Source organism: Phalacrocorax carbo, chromosome W, assembly GCF_963921805.1.
Source record: "Phalacrocorax carbo chromosome W, bPhaCar2.1, whole genome shotgun sequence".
Taxonomy (NCBI): domain Eukaryota; kingdom Metazoa; phylum Chordata; class Aves; order Suliformes; family Phalacrocoracidae; genus Phalacrocorax; species Phalacrocorax carbo.
In genome coordinates this window covers 4606704-4616659 of record NC_087547.1, presented here as the reverse complement: position 1 = coordinate 4616659, position 9956 = coordinate 4606704, and positions in this window count along the sequence as shown.

The window sequence follows — 9956 nt, the reverse complement described above, 5'->3', positions numbered from 1 at the left end:
CTGACATGGATCCTCATGCTAGCCGTACCATTGGGAAAAGAAATGAGCTCCTTGACAAGATCGCAAGCAATACTGCAACGAGAGCGACACTGGGAAAGGGCGGCTGACGGAAAACCAGCGGGAGACAGGCACCATCCGATGATGATCATCAAGTCTCGTTTATTGGCAATTAGCAAATATCTTTTATACCGTTCGTAAATTAGCTCATACCTATTTGCAAAAGCATAGCTCATCCTTGGCTGGGAGGTAGATGCCAACTCCTCCCATGCTTATCTCTTGTGTTCAGCCTTGCAATTAGCAGTTACTTGTTTCTCACACTCCTTTACCGGTCAACAACAGCTGGGCTCACACTCCCTTGTAAAACACCAGCTGGCCTCACATTCCTCTGTCGACCAACAGCTGGGCCCAAGGTTGCTCCCGACCTGGAGCCTGTTTTTCTACTTCAATGCCCTCTTTCTGCTAGCCATTCCCGGGCTAGAGTCCCCCACATTTCCCCCTTTTTCTTTTGTTCCTTGAGAAAGGAACACGGCACTCATACTTCTTTCCATCATTCGTTGCATACATTGCGATATACAAGGGACACACATTAATATAATAATAAACAGTATAAATATTATTAATCCCATCTGCAAAATACTCTTAATCCCATTGCCAATGCCCCATCCATTAAACAAGCTGTTAAACCAATGCCATGGATCATCCTGTCTTACAGAGTCTACATCTAGTAATAAGTCAGATAATGCCTTTGATGTGGCATTTGTTTGCTTAGCTAGCCAACACCCTAGCTTGTTTAATGTCGTGAGGCTTTGAGCAACACCAACTCCAGGAGCCAAGAAGGAAACAGCTATGATCTTTGTAGGATTCCAAAATTCAGCTGTAGAGTCACAGTTATCCTCAAACTTATGAGTGCTCCTTTCGCTTCTCATCTTTCTATGATGTTGATAAATCATTGAAGTGTTAGGGGTAAGAAACGTTAGGCGACCTATAGAGCAAGGCCCTCCCTTTATATGTGACGGGATGCCAGGCCAAGCCCGATCTCCACAAATTAAAAACAAACCTGCAGGTAGCGCAATAGGCATATTGTTAGAGCGTGATATATTTACAGAGGTATAGTTACACCAAGCAGTAGCATTAAGAGAGCCCACAAGGGCAAGCTCTTGTGGTTCTGGGCCTACGGGGAGTACATCATCCCAGATATCATACTCAACAAACACCGAAGGGGCGTCACGCCACTTAAAGGGACGCTTCCGAGTTATATTATGCTGCTGTTGCAGCTCCACTACGGACTGAGTAAAGGTCAGAAAGGTTGCATTACTTAAAGGCACCCCAATAAGACGTGACAAATGGGGAGTCGGGCGTTGCTAGGCTGGCACAAAAGCTAGTCGTATTCAATGATCTAGCTAGCGTGACCCAGATATTTTCTCGTGGGTCAAAAACGTTAGGCACAAAGGCAGTGCTACATACACTTAAAAGGGCTAATACCCGTAATTTCTGTTCAGCAGAGCTCATTATCAGTCCGCCTTGTATTCTCGGTCGAAACCAGACCAAACCTCGGGCGCTATGCACCCTCTGGGACCTTTGTTCCTCCTGGACCGTGGTTATTCACTGGTGAGTGCTGCACAGCGCTCCTCTGGGTTCCTTCCGCTGATCCCAACCGTTTGGGTGCCGCTTCGGCTGGTGCCGCGGTGGGCAACTGTTCTGCGTCGCGCTGTGTGGGGGAGGTGGCGGGTCTGGCACATCTAGCTGGAATCCATTGCGGCCCTGTAGGGGTAGAAACACAGAGATACCCCCTCCCCCAATATAAAACCTCCACAGGCCCTGACCATACACCCGTATGCGGGTCTTTGTATTTGACCCAAACTCGGGGTAGCTCCCGTTCGTCTTTTTTCTGTCTATAGTGAACGATGACAGCAGGCACTCCCTCAGAGCCAAATACACACAAATAGTTTAACACAAACAGTGCTTTTACCAGCCGCTCCTGCGGGTCTTTTATATCTGCATACTTTTGAACATAGGTTTTCAGCAACCCATTAGCTCGTTCCACTATTGCTTGACCCGTTGGGTTGTGAGGGATACCTGCAATGTGTTGTACTGACGCACCCACGCAGGAGGGTTATCGTGTTCTGCAAATATACATAAGTGATTTAATACAAACAAAATTTCTGCACAAACAAAACTTTTGCCATTCCAACACCCTTATCTTCTCCCCCTTTTTCTTTTTGCACTGAGTAAGTGCACCCAAAATGTGAGTAGAACCATGGAGTATGGTGAGATCGATGGGGAGATCGGGGTCCAGGCGGTCTACTGCTCTCTGGACGATCTCGGAGCTAAGACGTTGTATCATAGTGTGTTGTTCAGCAGTCGGTCGGACCGGCGCGGCAGGGTCAGTGCCCTTGAACATTGGGCGAAGAATTGAGAGTCACTGATGCGCCACCCAAGGTATTTCCATACCGGTGAACGTTGAACCTTCTCTGCTGCTATTACTGGGTCGTGTAGCTGGAGCTGTTGCTGTAAATATAATTCTTGCTGTGCTGAGAAAGGTTGTACTTGCGCAAACAAGATGCCATCCATGTAAGGGTAAATTATAGTGTCCGGCCATTGCTGCCTCACTCCTTTCAATGCAGCATCTACGAAGAGTTGACACAGAGTAGGGCTATTCTGCATGCCTTGTGGCAATACTGTCCACTCGAAGCGTAAGTCAGGACCCTCTCTGTTGATTGCCGGTAACGTAAATGCAAACCGCTGGGTATCCTGAGGATGCAGCTTTGTAGTAAAAAAGCAGTCCTTTAAGTCGATAATTAGTAAATGCCAGTCAGTTGGTAGCATGGCTGGATTTGGAAGGCTAGGCTGTAAAGCCCCCATCGCTTGCATTTGCTGATTCACTGCCCGTAGATCATGTAACAGCTTGAGATGTCCTTGATCTAATTGTTGTTTTATTAATATACAGGCTTGTTGTAGACTTTCCCGTTTGAGCGGTCACTGCCCGACCCATACTGGCTCTGCTGTGAGCCATGTCAGTGGGATTGGGAAAGTCCATGTGGCAGTGACCCTCTTTGGTTACTGTTGAGAGTTTTTGGCTGGACCCAATGGGGCGAGAGCGGCACAAACTTGTTGCTGAACGCGTACCATTCCCTGCCCAACTTCCCTCAACGCTTCAACTAACATAGCTCGGGGGCCGGGAGGTACCCGACTCATGCGTTCAAGCATCACCTCAATGCCTGCGTCTAGGGGAAGTGTAATTAAAATGCTTTTAGTAGCATGGTTGGAGTTTTCCATAACACATTGACGCAGCAATGGGCCCTTCATAAAAATTTTCCAATCAAGAGGATTATGGTGTGCTAATAAATTTTGATTGTTAGCAGGGTCCGGTTGATAGATGACAGGGAAAGCCTGAGCTAACAAATCGGCGGTCTCTAGGTCCCCGTTCTGTAATGCCTCTAACCCGATTTTTCGCCAGTCAACCTGGCTACACACAGCAGGCACAGAACGGTGACTAGACGTGCTCGGCTTATTTTCCTTCACCGGAGAGACTACATCACATAAATTTTCAATATCTTCACCTCCCTTTCCCAAGCTTATTCCTCCTCCGCTAGTTTCTACAGATGTAGATTTATCAGGGGCGGGAGGGGGGGGAATAAGGGGTTTTCGAGGTACGACAACTGGGATCCCCGAGAAGGGAGGAGAGAGATTGTCTAAGCCAATTCCAATCTTTCCAGCATTGGGGTCACAGCTGTCTAGCCGATCAGAGGCGGCTGTTGCTAATCTTTTTTCAGTTTTATATTTTTTCATACAGTTAATCACTTCCCGCCAAGGTTTCATTAACTTTTCCGCTGTCTTATCGTCATCTATCACCAAATCCCACAAACAATCATCATAGGCTCTCCCTTGTTTTATTCCCATATAAAAGGGGATCCCTCCTGTATCCTTAACCTTAGTCATAGCTGCTCGAGCAACTCTCATCGCTTCTCTACACTTCTCTGGTCCCAATAAAACCTGTGCCTCCGTTCTAAAGAACGCTCCCAGTCCTAACAGTTCATCCAAGGTAACGCCTTGAAGGGGATCTCCCGGTGCCCTCTGGGTTGCAGCTGACACCTGTGCCTCAGCTTGCCAGTGAGCCTCCCACAGCAATCTTTGGTGTGGCGAAAAAATCAACTCGGCGAGCCCTTTAATATCGGCAGGCAACAAGACATGTGCAGTGAACAGATAGTCCAGCATTTGTCTTACAGGCTCACTCGATACTCCGAACTGACTAACAGTGAACCGTAACTGGGACAGTAATTTCCAGTCTAACGCAGTAATCTCCGCCTGCAGTCCTCCCCCGGGATTCGGTCTATAAATTACCGGAAAAGCGAGAGTACCACCGGCTTCAACTAATTCAGGATCACCCTTTTCTGCCCCCTCCCGCGCTAATGCCGCCCATGCCCCTCGCCGCTCCCGTGCAATGGCTTCTGCTAAGTCAGATTCCGCTCCAGGCATCGGCTCATGGCCTAGGCCGGGAGCCGGTACCGTTGCGGGCTGGTTATTCGCAGTAGCGGGAGTTGCGGGTGACGAGGGCAAGTTTGAGGGGTCTGCCGGCCCAGGGGGCAGGTAGACAGTTGAAACCGCAGGCGGGCCCGGGGAGCTAAGTCCCCAGTCTGAGCCGTAGCTCCGATTTCGCTCTTGAGCTGAGACAGCTTGCTGCACAGCTCGCTTTTCTGCTTGTATCTGCAATAACTCGTTATGTACTACCTTCCATAGCTTACTCATTTTCTTGGCAGTTTTATCTTCCTCTAACACCGCCTCCCACAAACTGTCCCTCACCTTTCTCCACTCTGCCAGTTCATGCACCGTATGTGGGTTTACAAAGTGTCCCTTCTCGCATCCCCAGCTTATCAACAACGGTAGTTCTTTACGTAAATCTATACCCTTAATGTTACGCCTCTCTAAAAGAGATGTAAAGAAATCATATGCTGCTTGCCTCTCCATTGTGCTCGTCGGCGCCGTTGCAGCTCCCAAGGTCTCGGCAGCACGTATCGGCTGAGCCCACCTATGTGGTCGCCCAGGGCACGCAGACTGAGCCCACCTATGTGGTCGCCCAGGGTACGCAGACCAGCTGCGCTGTCTGTTTTGCCGTCCCTCTGCTTGCAGGACCCGAACCCTACGCTGGACCGTCCGTGGTATCGCGTCAGGGTCACCATTTGACGGAAAACCAGCGGGAGACAGGCACCATCCGATGATGATCATCAAGTCTCGTTTATTGGCAATTAGCAAATATCTTTTATACCGTTCGTAAATTAGCTCATACCTATTTGCAAAAGCATAGCTCATCCTTGGCTGGGAGGTAGATGCCAACTCCTCCCATGCTTATCTCTTGTGTTCAGCCTTGCAATTAGCAGTTACTTGTTTCTCACACTCCTTTACCGGTCAACAGCAGCTGGGCTCACACTCCCTTGTAAAACACCAGCTGGCCTCACATTCCTCTGTCGACCAACAGCTGGGCCCAAGGTTGCTCCCGACCTGGAGCCTGTTTTTCTACTTCAATGCCCTCTTTCTGCTAGCCATTCCCGGGCTAGAGTCCCCCACAGGCGGCAAAAGAGAGATATAAACTGGAACTGGATAGTAATAATTGGGGGGATCTTGTTGTGTGTAGTAATCATGGTTACTTGTGGGCTACCATTGTTATGCTGTGTTATAAGACAAATCAAAGAGCGCCTGCGAGCGTTACATGAATATAGACCTGACCGCAATATGTATCCGCTTATGCAAGTAGCTTTGTAGAATTTTAGTAGCATGGCGAGGGGGAGATGTAGGGGAATAGACAGGGATCGGCGACCGGAAGATCACGGGATGTGACGGAAAGATAGACTCCTCCCCATAGGAGTGGCAGGAACAGGAACCGCAAGAGCTATATAAGCGTGTGACGCAGCTAAATAGACGGACATTTTGTATCCATCATATTGGTGTCTGTGCATCACTGTCCCCAGGGTGGGTAGAGCCCTGTGTCCCGGAGGTATGCGGCCCAAGATAAGTTCTCCCGTAGAAGCGTACAGCTACACAAAGGAACCTTTTAGTCAGGAGGAAAGTGATTATGCAGGATTATGGATCAGGACTTCACGTCCTTTTCCAGCCTCAATACTTACATTAAAGAAAAGAGATTAAAACTTTGAGGAAGAAGGAGGAGATAAAAATGAAAAAGGAAGGGAAAAAATGATAAATGGGAACCACTGGATAACCTGCCGCCCCCATATCCTAATAATCCACCTCCGGCAGCGGCTTCCCCTCCAGTGGCTGTAGTACCTCCACCAGTCCCACCGTTATCCCTGCCTCCCCCACCAACAGCACCGGAATTAGATCAACCGCCGGCTGCATGTACGAGAAGTAGGACTGCTGTATCTGAGAGGGCTTCTCTATATCCTTTACGAGAGGTACCCCTCGGAGGCAATCAGGGAGGCATCGGGTTTGTGGCAGTCCCATTAAATACCACAGATGTAAGAAACTTTAAGAAAGAAATGGGGACCCTATTAGATGATCCCCTCGGAGTAGCTGAAAAACTAGATCAATTCCTAGGCCCCAATACTTATACCTGGGAAGAAATACAGTCCATTTTAGGAATCTTATTTACTGCTCAAGAAAGGGGAATGATTGGACAAGCTGGAATAAGGATTTGGGAAAGACAGAATCAGGCAGGACCCCGGGAGATCAGAAATGGCCAAATGTGGATCCCCACTGGGATCATCAACAACCCCAAGGAAGACAGAATATGAGGGATTTGAGAACGTTAATCATACAGGGAATAAGGGAAGCGGTTCCCCGAGGGCAAAACATTAATAAAGCATTTAATGAACAACAAGGGAAAGACGAATCTCCAACAGAATGGTTGGAGAGGTTGAGGAAAAGCTTACAAATGTATTCTGGAATTGATCCGAATACAGTGGCTGGGACCGCACTCCTTAGAACACAATTCATAGCCAAATCTTGGGGGGATATAAGAAGGAAATTAGAAAAACTGGAAGACTGGCAAGAAAGAGGATTAGAGGAGTTACTTAGAGAAGCCCAGAAAGTCTATGTTAGGAGGGACAAAGAAAAGCAGAAAGCAAAAGCAAAAATTTTTGTAACAGCAGTAAGAGAAAGTCAGAAAAATAAGACTCCATCTGGAGAGAAAGGAGAAAAAAGAATAGAGCAGACACCCCGGGGACAACCTCACCGAGAGAGATTCACAACTCCCGTCTGTTACTACTGTAACAAGAGGGGACATGTTCAGAAGAACTGCCGTAAACGGGAACAAGATGAGAGAATGTTTAAAGAAGAAGAGGGGTGTCAGGGGCTATATCTTCTGGGGACTTCAACATCAACAGAGCCCTTGATAAAATTATTAATTGGTCCCCATAAAGAGGAAGTTTTATTTTTAGTAGATACAGGAGCCGAAAAATCAACCATTCAAAAACTTCCAAAAGGAATAGAAAAAGGGAAGAGCTATATGTCTGTAGTTGGGGCAAAAGGAGAACCTTTTAAAGTACCTATTTTGAAAGATGTAGAAGTAGAGACAGAAAAGAAAAATTGCCTTAATGATTTACTTTTGCTCCCTGAAGCGGAGTACAATTTATTAGGAAGGGATTTGATTTTGAAGTTAAATTTGAGCATTCAGAGTAAAGGGGATAAATTGCAGATTAAATTATACACTTTAACACAAAAAGACAAAGAAGCTATTAACCCCTCAGTGTGGTATAAAGAAGGGGGAAATGGAAAGATAGAAATGGACCCCATAAGCGTTCAAATGAAAGATCCTTATCGCCCAATTAGAATCAAGCAATATCCTATACCCAGGGAGGGCCGAAAAGGATTAAAACCTGTAGTTGACAGACTTTTGGAAAAAGGAACTTTGGAACCATGTATGTCACCCCATAATACACCCATCCTCCCTGTAAAGAAACCGGATGGGTCATACAGGATGGTACAGGATTTAAGAGCTGTAAATCAGCGAACGATCACCAAGTTCCCTGTGGCGGCAAATCCTTACACTTTACTGAGTCATATTTCTCCCAGATATGCTTGGTATAGTGTAATAGATTTGAAGGATGCTTTTTGGGCCTGTCCTCTGGATGAGGAATCCAGAGATTATTTTGCCTTTGAGTGGGAGGACCCCGAAACAGGACGAAAACAACAATTAAGATGGACTGTACTACCACAGGGGTTTACAGAGTCACCAAATCTATTTGGACAAACTTTAGAGAAAATCTTACAAGATTTTACATTACCCAAGGAGGTAAAATTATTACAATATGTGGATGATTTATTAGTAGCAGGAGAAACTGAAGAGGGGACCCGAGAGGCCACCATTAAATTGTTAAATTTTCTGGGGGAGAAGGGATTGAAGGTGTCCCGATCAAAGCTACAGTTTGTAGAACAGGAAGTAAAATACTTAGGACATTGGCTGAGTAAAGGAAGGAAGAAGCTAGATCCTGATAGGATATCTGGGATTCTATCCTTGAGACCCCCACAAACCAAAAAGGAAATTCGACAAATATTGGGATTGTTAGGATACTGTAGACCGTGGCTTGAAAATTATAGTGAAAAGGTAAAATTCCTATATGAGAAATTAACTAATAACCAACTCAAGTGGTTTATAGAAGATGACCAGAGATTCGAGGAAATAAAAAAGGCATTAATACAAGCACCTGTATTGAGCCTCCCAGATTTAGAAAAACCTTTCTATCTTTTTGTAAATACATCAAACCAGACAGCATATGGAGTTCTTACTCAAGACTGGGCAGGAATCAAAAAAACTGTAGGGTATTGCTCTAAGTTACTTGATCCAGTAAGCAGAGGATGGCCTGCGTGCCTCCAAGCTCTGGTTGCTACAGCCTTATTAATAGAGGAAGTTCAAAAAATCACTTTTAGTGCTCCTTTAAAGGTGTATACCCCACACAATGTCAGAAATGTTTTACAGCAGAAGGCAGAAAAATGGTTAACAGACAGCCGGATCCTAAAGTATGAAGCAATACTAATAGACTCCCCTGACTTAGAATTGAGGGTGACTTCTGCCCAGAATCCAGCACAATTTTTGTTTGCAGAGCCATCAGAGGAGGAATTACATCATAATTGTTTAGAGGTAAATGAGGCCCAGACTAAAGTGAGGCCAGATTTAAGGGATACTGAGTTGGAAGATGGGGAGGTGCTGTTTATAGATGGTTCCTCCCGAGTGGTGGAAGGGAAAAGAAAATCAGGATATGCAATAATTAATGAGGACCTAGAACTTGTGGAGTCAGGACCTCCGAGTCCATCACGGTCAGCTCAAGCTTGTGAGCTGTATGCCCTCTGTAGGGCCCTGGAATTATTAAAAGGCAAAAGAGGGACTATATTTATGGATTCTAAATACGCGTATGGGGTGGTCCATACTTTTGGGAAAATTTGGGAAGAAAGAGGTTTAATTAATACTCAAGGGAGAAATCTAATACATCAAGAATTAATAGTAAAAATTTTAAAAGCATTAAGAGAACCAAAGGAAATAGCAGTGGTACATGTGAGAGGACACCAAAAGGGATTAGAGTACCGAACTCGAGGGAATAATTTAGCGGATAAAGAGGCCCAGGAAGCAGCCCTGAGGACTCAAGTCGCTAAAATTAATGTAGTACAAATACAGGAGGGCATCAGCAAAAAAACACAGGAGGAGAAAGAGAAGAAGTTTGCCCCTGAAGAAAAGATAAAATTGGAAAAAATAGGGGCTAAGTTAGAACAAGGAAAATGGACATTGCCCGACCGGCGAGAAATGCTGCCGAAAGCCTATGCCAGACAAATATTGGAGCATTTGCATGCGCAAACACATTGGGGTGCAAAGGCGTTAAGCGATCATTTCCTTAAACAATTTGGCTGTATTGGGATTTTTGAAATAGCAAAGCAGATTACACAAGGATGCTTAACTTGTCAAAAGGTAAATAAAAAAGTGTTTCGACAAGTGGCAATAGGAGGGAGAAAAACAG